Source organism: Mus caroli, unplaced genomic scaffold, assembly GCF_978045245.1.
Source record: "Mus caroli unplaced genomic scaffold, Mus_caroli_1 scaffold_4, whole genome shotgun sequence".
NCBI classification, from domain to species: domain Eukaryota; kingdom Metazoa; phylum Chordata; class Mammalia; order Rodentia; family Muridae; genus Mus; species Mus caroli.
The window spans coordinates 53,716,731-53,728,625 of NW_028227259.1; the positions used below are offsets into that span (position 1 = coordinate 53,716,731).

The 11,895-nt window shown below is 39.5% G+C and overlaps 1 pseudogene; it reads left to right on the forward strand.

Annotated features, from left to right (window-relative positions):
* The first annotated feature begins 2,775 nt into the window (after positions 1-2,775).
* On the forward strand, positions 2,776-10,903 carry LOC110294849 (aldo-keto reductase family 1 member B1 pseudogene; annotated as a pseudogene).
* The last annotated feature ends 992 nt before the right edge of the window (positions 10,904-11,895 follow it).

An 11,895-nucleotide genomic window follows, 5' to 3' on the forward strand; every position in this document is an offset into this window, starting at 1 on the left:
TCAATAGAAAATCCAATTTACCAAAGGTACCCTGGCCATACTTCCTGTTAATCTAGCTCTGATGAAACATACTGGATTTGAATAAAAAAAAAAGTGTTATAGCTAAGAGGAAGGACCATACAATAATCACAAGCAACTTTTTCCAATTACTGATTCAAAGAGTTTAAGTGATTGCCCAAGGTAAGTCTGATAATTAGATATAACTATACTAAAATTAAACCAAGAATCTCTACCATGGGCTCCTTTCAAAGAATTACAGCAAGAGGGTTCATTTTATTGAGCTCCATTTTACAGGTCTTAGCCATGATATAGTTCACATGATAACTTCTGATTCTCAGATTTTATTGAACTTCAAATCAATAGTTATTAAGACTTAGATGTTTGATTGATTTGATATGTTTAGCTGGTGTTGATTCGCACCTAGATCACTGCTTTAAAATGAAATGTCAGATAATTAAATAACAAGATCATACTTGATGGGGGTTTCCATTTATCCTCAGATCATTGAACTGTTTTGTATGAAATAAACTGAATATGGTAGTTACCTGTATGACACACTGTCCGAAGTATTTGGCTGAAACAATTTCAAAGAATAACACTTGATTTTGGTTAAGGGTTTAGAAAGTCTGAGCTCACTGTGACAAGAAAGAGGTGGTAAAACATCTAAGATTATTGTACCTAGAGAATATGGTAAAGGCTTTATAAACTCATAATAGACAAGGAAATAGAGAAAAGAGGATAAAGAAGTCCAATATAATACATCCCTAAAAGACTCACTTATCAGGGACATATTTCTTCTAGCTAGATATCCTAAAAGTCCCATAACCACAATAAATACTGCCATCAACTCATGACCAGGTATAAAATTTTAGAGCAAAACTCATAATATTCATCCCTCACTCATAACGCTCATTGAGCCACCTCATAATGCAAACCAAACAAACAAACAAAAAGAAGCATCTATTTAAATTTCAAGAGTCCCACGAGTTCTAAAATGGTTCTAAAGTCCAAAGTTCAAATTCTACTTTTAGAGTCAAGGAAATATCTAGCCTGCTAAGACCTTGTAAATTCTTTTAAAACGTTTGTATACTTCTAATATATAATGCCCTAGAGTGATCATTTTTGTTCCCAAGATGAACAGAAAGATAGAAAAGCATTAGGCCAAACATGACCAAATTCAAACAGGACAAAAATTCCTGTATCTCCAAGTGTTGTAATTTAGAGCTTGTTGTTAGTCCTGTGTTTGTAGCACACACAGCCTTTCTCCTGTCCTGGATCTACTTTGCGCCTACACTTTTGCTTCACAGATATCCTATGCTCCTAGCATTTTAAATATCCTGCCAACTTCATGGCATCTTAGGCTTCATCCTTACAGTTTCATCCATGGCTCTTATAACAGATACTTACACTAAATCTTAGCCTGCTATGCATTGCCTAGCCTCACTGACTTTTCTCATATACCTTAGTAAAAATTATTATGACACAATGACTCTTGCATCCCTCATGCCTGTAAGCCTAGCTCGATAATAATGATGTCATCTTCTCCACCCCTACCTTAAATCAAGATTTTAAAGATTCCTGAAGGCTTGAGCAAGCTATCCTTGACAATATTCCCCTAGAAGGTCTTGATTACAGACAGTGATCCAGAAAGCTCTTTCTTTTCAAATAAATTTTTAAATAAGCTTGTTGATTTATATCTGGGAACCTGAGATGTATAAGAGCCCACCAATTGTTGAAATACCCTTAAGTTATCTTTAGTATTTTCTCTGTATTAATTGCTAGGTTTCTTCTGTAAAGGACACAGTATCTTTAATTGTATATCTATATATACTTTGATTAGAGTGTATATTCTTCCTGTACTTTTCTGCTCTGCTTTTTCATCTTGATACTTATTATAAATTCAGACAACTGTAGCCATCATCAACTGTGCCACTCCTGAATGCTATGCATCTTGAAAGTCCCTCTCACTCAGATTTTGAAATCAGTCTCATTCAGATTTTCAGGGCTCAGAAAAACGTAAAGTTGCTCCCATCTGAAAAGCAATATGAAAGGCCTCCAGTTCAATTCACAACACAGCCTTGTTCTGATGCAGGAAATAGTCTTCACTGTATACATTATTGACATTCTTGTCTTCTGACAACTCACCAAAATCACTCATTGACTTCTCATTGGACATTTGGGGCTTCTCTAGTCCATATCTCCAAATGCATGTAAATCTCTTCTGAAAAACATCTCTAAGGGCTTAAGAACCACATGGTCAGATGTAGCCACAACAACATTTCCACCATATTGTTACCATTTTTTTTTGCAGCTGTTTCTTCAATATTATAGCCACAATAGATGAGAGAACTTACTTCAGAGAAGAAAGGATTATTTTGCTTCACAGTTTCCTAGGTTTTTAGTTCACCATGACAGAGAAAGCATGCCATTAGATGTTTACATCTGTAGGGATAATCTCTTATATTCTGTGTGGAAGCATCATTTTTTAAAAATCTGATGGCCAATAAGTTGAGGCAAAACTAGAAAGTAGGACATCCAGAAGACAAAGATGTGTGTTGGGAGCAACTCTGGAGATAGTCAGTCACATATGCCACCCAGACTCAGAGGCTAAGTCAGATGTATGAAACTGAGGAGATGTAACCAGCCGTGGGGCAGACATAGAATAATATAAAGCATCTTAGTATGAGGTATCAGCCAGTTGCAGAGCAAGTCTGGCTTATGGCCTAGGCATTAATTCATAAATAAGTCTCCATGTAATTATTCAAGAACTGGGGCATGGGTGAAAATGCCTGCTGTCACATACATCATGATGGTAAGAGTATATGGCAGATGCTATTCATTTCGTAGCAGAACATGAAGCAGAGAGAATGACTATAAGCCATAAACTGTGGGTAATATAGCCTGAATGGCATAGCAAGTCTAAGGGTGAACATATTCTCTGAGATTTTTCACATTGGAACATCTCAATTCCCTACTTTTCCCCAAATATCATTGTACCTACATATAAAGATGGAGTTTAATATTTTTCCTTAAGTAAAAATGTGTTGTCTCTTCATTTTGCCTTTATATTTTCTGATAGGAAACTATTATTTTAATTGCTTTTTTCTTAGAGCTAAAGTGTCATTTTTTTCTCAGAATACTATGAAGAATTTGTATTTGTTCTGTCTTCAAAACTTAATAATGATGTTGCTTTGCATTTATTTTGTTTTATTCTATTTGGGTATCATTCATCTTAATTATATAGGTTTATGACTTTTGAATATTTGAGCAACTTTCTTTTCTTCTTTTTTTTTTCACAAAGGCAGTTTTTATTTGAGGCAAGGAGAAGTCTGACCCATAGGATTACAGTTCTAAGCACTCAAATTTAAGTGTTAGTGGCACGACTTTGGCTCTAAATCTTGCTTCTCTTTTAGTTGGAAAGGGTACTCGTGTTAAAGTCCTCCAGGTGAGTAAGAAGAAAGACCAAGAAAGGCTGGAAAAAACCTCAGCTACTGGTACTGCCCTCCAAATTCTACATCAAACTAACTCTCACCATCTGGTTTGCAAGGTGCAACCCAATGCAGAGGGACACAGGACACTTGCCAGGGCAGATGAGGCAGAAAGAACATATGCAAGCCACTTGAGGGGGAGCGGGTATCTGCCTGGCTCAGCTTCAGACTTCTGCGTGGAAGGGATAATTCTTTTTTTTTTTTTAATTTATTTTTATTAGGTATTTTCCTCATTTACATTTTCAATGCTATCCCAAAAGTCCCCCATACCACCCCCCAATCCCCTACCCACCCACTCCCCCTTTTTGGCCCTGGGGTTCCCCTGTACTGGGGCATATAAAATTTGAAACTCCAATGGGCTACTAGGCCATCTTATTTTTTTTTTTAATTTTTTTATTACGTATTTGCCTCAATTACATTTCCAATGCTATCCCAAAAGTCCCCCATCCCCCCCCCCACTTCCCTACCCACCATTCCCATTCTTTTGGCCCTGGCATTCCCCTGTATTGGGGCATATAAAGTTTGCAAGTCCAATGGGCCTCTCTTTCCAGTGATGGCCGACTAGGCCATCTTTCAATACATATGCAGCTAGAGACAAGAGCTCCAGGGTACTGGTTAGTTCATCATGTTGTTCCAACTATAGGGTTGCAGATCCCTTTAGCTACTTGGGTACTTTCTCTAGCTTCTCCATTGGGAGCCCTGTGATCCATCCAATAGCTGACAGTGAGCATCCACTTCTGTGTTTGTTTGGCCCCAGCATAGTTTCACAAGAGAGAGCTATATCTGGGTCCTTTCAGCAAAATCTTGCTAGTGTATGCAATGGTGTCAGCGTTTGGAAGCTGATTATGGGATGGATCCCTGGATATGGCAGTCTCTAGATGGTCCATCCTTTCATCACAGCTCCAAACTTTGTCTCTGTAACTCCTTCCATGGGTGTTTTGTTCCCAATTCTAAGAAGGGGCACAGTGTCCACACTTTGGTCTTCATTCTTCTTGAGTTTCATGCATTTAGCAAATTGTATCTTATATCTTGGGTATCCTAAGTTTTGGGCTAATATCCACTTATCAGTGAATACATATTGTGTGAGTTCCTTTGTGATTGTGTTACCTCACTCAAGATGATGCCCTCCAGGTCCATCCATTTGGCTAGGAATTTCATAAATTCATTCTTTTTAATAGCTGAGTAGTACTCCATTGTGTAAATGTACCACATTTTCTGTATCCATTCCTCTGTTGAGGGGCATCTGGGTTCTTTCCAGCTTCTGGCTATTATAAATAAGGCTGCTATGAACATAGTGGAGCATGTGTCCTTCTTACCAGTTGGGACATCTTCTGGATATATGCCCAGGAGAGGTATTGCTGGATCCTCCAGTAGTACTATGTCCAATTTTCTGAGGAACTGCCAGACTGATTTCCAGAGTGGTTGTACAAGCTTACAATCCCACCAAAAATGGAGGAGTGTTCCTCTTTCTCTACATCCTCGCCAGCATCTGCTGTCACCTGAATTTTTGATCTTAGCCATTCTGACTGGAGTGAAGTGGAATCTCAGGGTTGTTTTGATTTGCATTTCTCTGATGATTAAGGATGTTGAACATTTTTTCAGGTGCTTCTCAGCCATTCGATATTCCTCAGGTGAGAATTCTTTGTTCAGCTCTGAGCCCCATTTTTTAATGTGGTTCTTTGATTTTCTGGAGTCCACCTTCTTGAGTTCTTTATATATATTGGATATTAGTCCCCTATCGGATTTGGGATAGGTAAAGATCCTTTCCCAATCTGTTGGTTGCCTTTTTGTCTTATTGACTGTGTCTTTTGCCTTGCAGAAGCTTTGCAATTTTATGAGGTCCCATTTATGGATTCTCAATCTTACAGCACAAGCCATTGCTGTTCTATTCAGAAATTTTTCCCCTGTACCCATATCTTCGAGGCTTTTCCCTACTTTCTCCTCTATAAGTTTAAGTGTCTCTGGTTTTAGGTGGAGTTCCTTAATCCACTTAGACTTGACCTTAGTACAAGGAGATAGAAATGGATCAATTCACATTTTTCTAAATGATAACCGCCAGTTGTGCCAGCACCATTTGTTGAAAATGCTGTCTTTTTTTCACTGGATGGTTTTAGCTCCCTTGTCAAAGATCAGGTGACCATAGGTGTGTGGGTTCATCTCTGGGTCTTCAATTTTGTTCCATTGGTCTACTTGTCTGTCACTATACCAATACCATGCAGTTTTTATCACAGTTGCTCTGTAGTACAGCTTTAGGTCCAGCATGGTGATTCCACCAGAGGTTCTTTTATTCTTGAGAAGAGTTTTTGCTATCCTAGGTTTTTTGTTATTCCAGATGAATCTGCTGATTGCCCTTTCTAATTCGTTGAAGAATTGAGTTGGGATTTTGATGGGGATTGCATTGAATCTGTAGATTGCTTTTGGCAAGATAGCCATTTTTACAATGTTGATCCTGCCAATCCATGAGCATGGGAGATCTTTCCATCTTCTGAGATCTTCTATAATTTCTTTCTTCAGAGACTTGAAGTTTTTTATCATACAGATCTTTCACATCCTTAGTTAGAGTCACGCCAAGGTATTTTATATTATTTGTGACTATTGAGAAGGGTGTTGTTTCCCTAATTTCTTTCTCAGCCTGTTTTCCTTTGTATAGAGAAAGGCCATAGACTTGTTTGAGTTAATTTTATATCCAGCTACTTCATTGAAGCTGTTTATCAGGCTTAGGAGTTCTCTGGTGGAATTTTTAGGGTCACTTATATATACTATCTTATCATCTGCAAAAAGTGATATTTTGACTTCTTCCTTTCCAATTTGTATCCCCTTGATCTCCTTTTGTTGTCTAATTGCTCTGGCTAGGACTTCAAGTACAATGTTGAATAGGTAGGGAGAGAGTGGACAGCCTTGTCTAGTCCCTGATTTTAGTGGGATTGCTTCCAGCTTCTCACCATTTACTTTGATGTTGGCTACTGGTTTGCTGTAGATTGCTTTTATCAGGTTTATGTATGGGCCTTGAAATCCTGCTCTTTCCAAGACTTTTTATCATGAATGGGTGTTGGATTTTGTCAAATGCTTTCTCAGCATCTAACGAGATGATCATGTGGTTTTTGTCTTTGAGTTTGTTTATATACTGGATTACTTTGATGGATTTCCGTATATTGAACCATCCTTGCATCCCTGGGATGAAACTTACTTGGTCAGGATGGATGATTGTTTTGATGTGTTCTTGGATTCGGTTAGCAAGAACTTTCTTGAGGATTTTTGCATCGATATTCATAAGGGAAATTGGTCTGAAGTTCTCTATCTTTGTTGGGTCTTTTTGTGGTTTAGGCATCAGAGTAATTGTGGCTTCATAGAATGAGTTGGGTAGAGTACCTTCTGTTTCTATTTTGTGGAATAGTTTGTGAAGAACTGGAATTAGGTCTTCTTTGAAGGTCTGATAGAACTCTGCACTAAACCCATCTGGTCCTGGGCTTTTTTTGGTTGGGAGACTATTAATGACTGCTTCTATTTCTTTGTGGGATATAGGGCTGTTTAGATCGTTACCCTGATCTTGATTCAACTTTGGTACCTGGTATCTGTCTAGAAACTTCTCCATTTCATCCAGGTTCTCCAGTTTTGTTGAGTATAGCCTTTTGTAGAAGGATCTGATGGTGTTTTGGATTTCTTCAGGATCTGTTGTTATCTTTCCCTTTTCATTTCTGATTTTGTTAATTAGGATGCTTTCCCTGTGCCCTCTAGTGAGTCTGGCTAAGGGTTTATCTATCTTGTTGATTTTCTCAAAGAACCAGCTCCTTGATTGGTTGATTCTTTGAATAGTTCTTCTTGTTTCCACTTGGTTGATTTCACCTCTGAGTTTGATTATTTCCTGCCTTCTACTCCTCTTGGGTGAATTTGCTTCCTTTTGTTCTAGAGCTTTTAGAGTTTTCCTCTTAGGAATGCTTTCATTGTGTCCCATAAGTCCCATATGTTGTGGCTTCATTTTCATTAAACTCCAAAAAGTCCATAATTTCTTTCTTTATTCCTTCCTTGACCAAGTTATTGAGAAGAGTGTTGTTCAGATTCCACGTGAATGTTGGCTTTCTAGTAGTTATTTTGTTATTGAAGATCAGCCTTAGTCCATGGTGATCTGATAGGATGCATGGGACAATTTCAACATTTTTGTATCTGTTGAGGCTTGTTTTGTGACCAATTATGTGGTTAATTTTGGAGAAGGTACCATGGGGTGCTGAGGACAAGGTATATTCTTTTGTTTAAGTATAAAATGTTCTGTAGATATCTGTTAAGTCCATTTGTTTCATCACTTCTGTTAGTTTCACTGTGTCCCTGTTTAGTTTCTGTTTCCATGATCTGTCCATTGGTGAAAGTGGTGTGTTGAAGTCTCCCACTATTATCATGAGAGGTGCAATGTGTGCTTTGAGCTTTACTAAAGTTTCTTTAATGAATGTGGCTGCCCTTGTATTTGGAGCATATATATTCAGAATTGAAAGTTCCTCTTGGAGGATTTTACCTTTGATGAGTATGAAGTGCCCCTCCTTGTCTTTTTTGATTATTTTGGGTTGGAAGTCGATTTTGTTAGATATTAAGATGGCTACTCCAGCTTGTTTCTTCATACCATTTGCTTGGAAAATTGTTTTCCAGCCTTTCATTCTGAGGTAGTGTCTATCTTTTTCTCTGAGATGAGTTTCCTGTAAGCAGCAAAATGTTGGGTCTTGTTTGTGTAGCCAGTTTGTTAGTCTATGTCTTTTTATTGGGGAGTTGAGTCCATTGATATTAAGAGATATTAAGGAAAAGTAATTAATGCTTCCTGTTATTTTTGTTGTTAAAGTTGGTATTCTGTTCTTGTGGCTGTCTTCTTTTAGGTTTGTTGAGGGATTACTTTCTTGTTTTTTCTAGGGCATGGTTCCCTTCCTTGTATTGGTTTTTTTCTGTTATTATCCTTTGAAGGGCTGGATTCGTGGAGAGATAATGGGTGAATTTGGTTTTGTTGTGGAATACTTTGGTTTCTCCATCTATGTTAATTGAGAGTTTGGCTGGGTATAGTAGCCTGGGCTGGAATTTGTGTTCTCTTAGTGTCTGTATAACATCTGTCCAGGATCTTCTGGCTTTCATAGTCTCTGGTGAAAAATCTGGTATAATTCTGATAGGCTTGCCTTTATATGTTACTTGACCCTTTTCCCTTACTACTTTCAGTATTCTATCTTTATTTAGTGCATTTGTTGTTCTGATTATTATGTGTCGGGAGGAATTTCTTTTCTGGTCCAGTCTATTTGGAGTTCTGTAGGCTTCTTGTATGTTCATGGGCATCTCTTTCTTTAGATTTGGGAAGTTTTCTTCAATAATTTTGTTGAAGATGTTTGCTGGTCCTTTGAGTTGAAAATCTTCATTCTCATCCACTCCTATTATCCATAGGTTTGGTCTTCTCATTGTGTCCTGGATTTCCTGGATGTTTTGAGTTAGGATCTTTTTGCATTTTGCATTTTATTTGATTGTTGTGCCGATGTTCTCTATGGAATCTTCTGCACCTGAGATTCTCTCTTCCATCTCTTGTATTCTGTTGCTGATGCTTGTATCTATGGTTCCAGATTTCTTTCCTAGGGTTTATATCCCCAGCGTTGCCTCACTTTGGGTTTTCTTTATTGTGTCTACTTCCCTTTTTAGGTCTTGGATGGTTTTATTCAATTCCATCACCTGTTTGGTTGTGTTTTCCTGAATTCTTTAAGGGATTTTTCTGTTTCCTCTTTAATGTCTTCTACCTGTTTGGTTATGTTTTCCTGCAATTCTTTAAGGGATTTTTGTGTTTCCTCTTTAATATCTTCTACTTATTTAGCAGTGTTCTCCTGTATTTCTTTAAGTGAGTTATTTAAGTCCTTCTTGATGTCCTCTTCTATCATCATGAGATATGCTTTTAAATCCAGGTCTAGCTTTTCAGGTGTGTTGGGGTGCCCTGGACTGGGCGAGGTGGGATTGCTGGGTTCTGATGATGGTGAGTGGTCCTGGTTTCTGTTACTAAGATTCTTACGTTTACCTTTCGCCATCTGGTAATCTCTGGAGTTAGTTATTATAGTTGTCTCTATTTAGAGATTGTTCCTCTGGTGATTTTGTTACCCTCTATGAGCAGACCTGGGAGACTAGCTCTCTCCTCTGAGTTTCAGTTGTCAGAGCAGTCTCTGCAGGCAAGGTCTCCTCTTTCAGGGAAGGTGCACAGTTATCTGGTGTTTGGACCTCCTCCTGGCCGAAGATGAAGGCCCAAAGCAGCATCTTTACCAGAAGCTGTGTTGCTTTGGCCTGTCACAGAAGCCGTTGTTTCAGTAGTCTACATTCTCACCTGTGTAGACTACTTTCCGAGGAGTCCCAGAACCAAGGTGGCTCCCGTGGAACCTGAGTTAGAAGCCTCTCAGGCCGGGCGGACACCTGTGCTCTGACCAGGAAGGTGGCCGGTTGTCTGGAGCCGAAAATGGCGCCGCCTCAGAGGCTCTGTGGCTCTCTCCTGTCCCAGAGACTGCTGGCCTCTGTATTCCACACTCTCACCTGTGCAGACTGCCCTCCACAGAGTCCGGAACCAAGCTGGCTCCCGTGGAACCTGAGGCAGAAGCCTCTCAGGCCCGGCAGACACCTGTGCTCTGACCAGGAAGGTGGCCGGTTGTATGGAGCCAAAAATGGTGCTGCCTCAGAGGCTGGAAGGGATAATTCTTGTGTTTGGCACAGCTCATCAAGGCGCACACCCTCCAGTTCCTGCTGTAGCTGAGTAAAATGGTCATGTCCTCGATGCTCAGCTCAAAGTCAAAGACCTTAAAGTTCTCAGCAATGCATGCAGGTGTCACAGACTTGGGGATCACTACCAAGTTTCTCTGAATGGGGAACCAGATCAGCATCTGGGCTGTTGGTACTTGGCTGCAACTGCTTTGATCCTGGGGAGTGGCCCTCCAGGAGAAGCTCAAGGAGCAGGTGGTGAAGCGCCAGGATCTCTTCATCATCAGCAAGCTGCGGTACACATTCCACGACAAGAGCATGGTGAAAGGAGCCTGCCAGAAGATACTGAGTGAACTGCAGCTGGACTACCTGGATCTCTGCCTTACTCACTGGCCCACGGGCTTCAAGCCTGAGCCTGATTACTTCCCACAGGATGCCTCAAGAAACATGATTCCCAGTGACAAGGATTTTGTGGACACTTGGATGACTATGGAACAACTAGTGGATGAAGGTTTGGTAAAAGCAATTGGTGTCTCCAACTTCAACCCTCTTCAGATTGAGAGGATCTTGAAGAAACCTGGCTTAAAATATAAGCCTACGGTGAGCCAGATCGAGTGTCACCCATACCTAACTCAGGAGTGCCATTGCAAAGGCATCGTGACGACTGCGTCAGTCCCCTTGGTTCTCCTGACAGGTCCTGGGCCAAGCCTGTACCCATCTCTCCTTGAGCATCTTTCTATAGTCATATTTTTATGCTGTTTTGTTTTGTTTTGTTTTTAAAGTCCTGTCCCCTCTGTTTTGTGGGACTTCAAGACATGAAGAGTAGATCATTTGTTATAGTCGTTGAAAGCTCTAAAACTCAAATCATTCAATTAATTTTTAAATCCAGCTTTCTCCTTGGTCTTTTCTAGTATGTAACTTCCATTTTTCTACCTTCTAGTTCACTGAATATTCCATCTGTGCCATCCATTCTGTTCTTGAGTCTATCCATTGGGCTGTTTGTTTCAGTAATTGTTCTTTCAGTCATGAAATTTCTACATGCTTGTTCATATGTCCTCTAATGGTTTATGGGGACTTCCTATCCTTTGTTCTGTCAACAGCACATTTATAGTGCTCATTAAACCTTTTTTTTGTCATAGCTGCTTTTTGAACATCTTATACAGTTTTGACAGTTTTATGGTATTAGTGATGGTACCACTTGATCCCCACCCCCACCCCCGCTCCTCTTCTAATTCTGTTTGAGTTCTTGCAGTGTTCAATACGATATATAGTTTTCAGTTGAAATCTGGACATCTTTGTGTTACATGATTCTCAGTCTGAAGTCTTCTTTATTTCACTTTTTAGCTGGTGTATTATTCTCTCTCTCTCTCTCTCTCTCTCTCTCTCTCTCTCTCTCTCTCTCTCTCTCTCTCTTTCTCTAATAGCTACTAATAGGGGAAGAGTAGGGTACTTCTTTTGGAAGAGAAAGATATGTAGTTAATATCTGTTAATATCTATTAACTCACAAGGCAGCACAAGCCCCTCCTAACTGCTATATAGAGCAGAGAATCTCTCCTGTAAGCCCCCACCCCCACAACAGTTGTAAGGCCTGCATTTCACCACTCATTGTTTCTCCTAAAACAATCCTAAATGGTTTTAAAATTCCTCATCACAGTCTAATGCTGGTAGCCTCAACATTTGCAGGTACAATGCACTAATGTTTTACATAAAGCAGAAACTA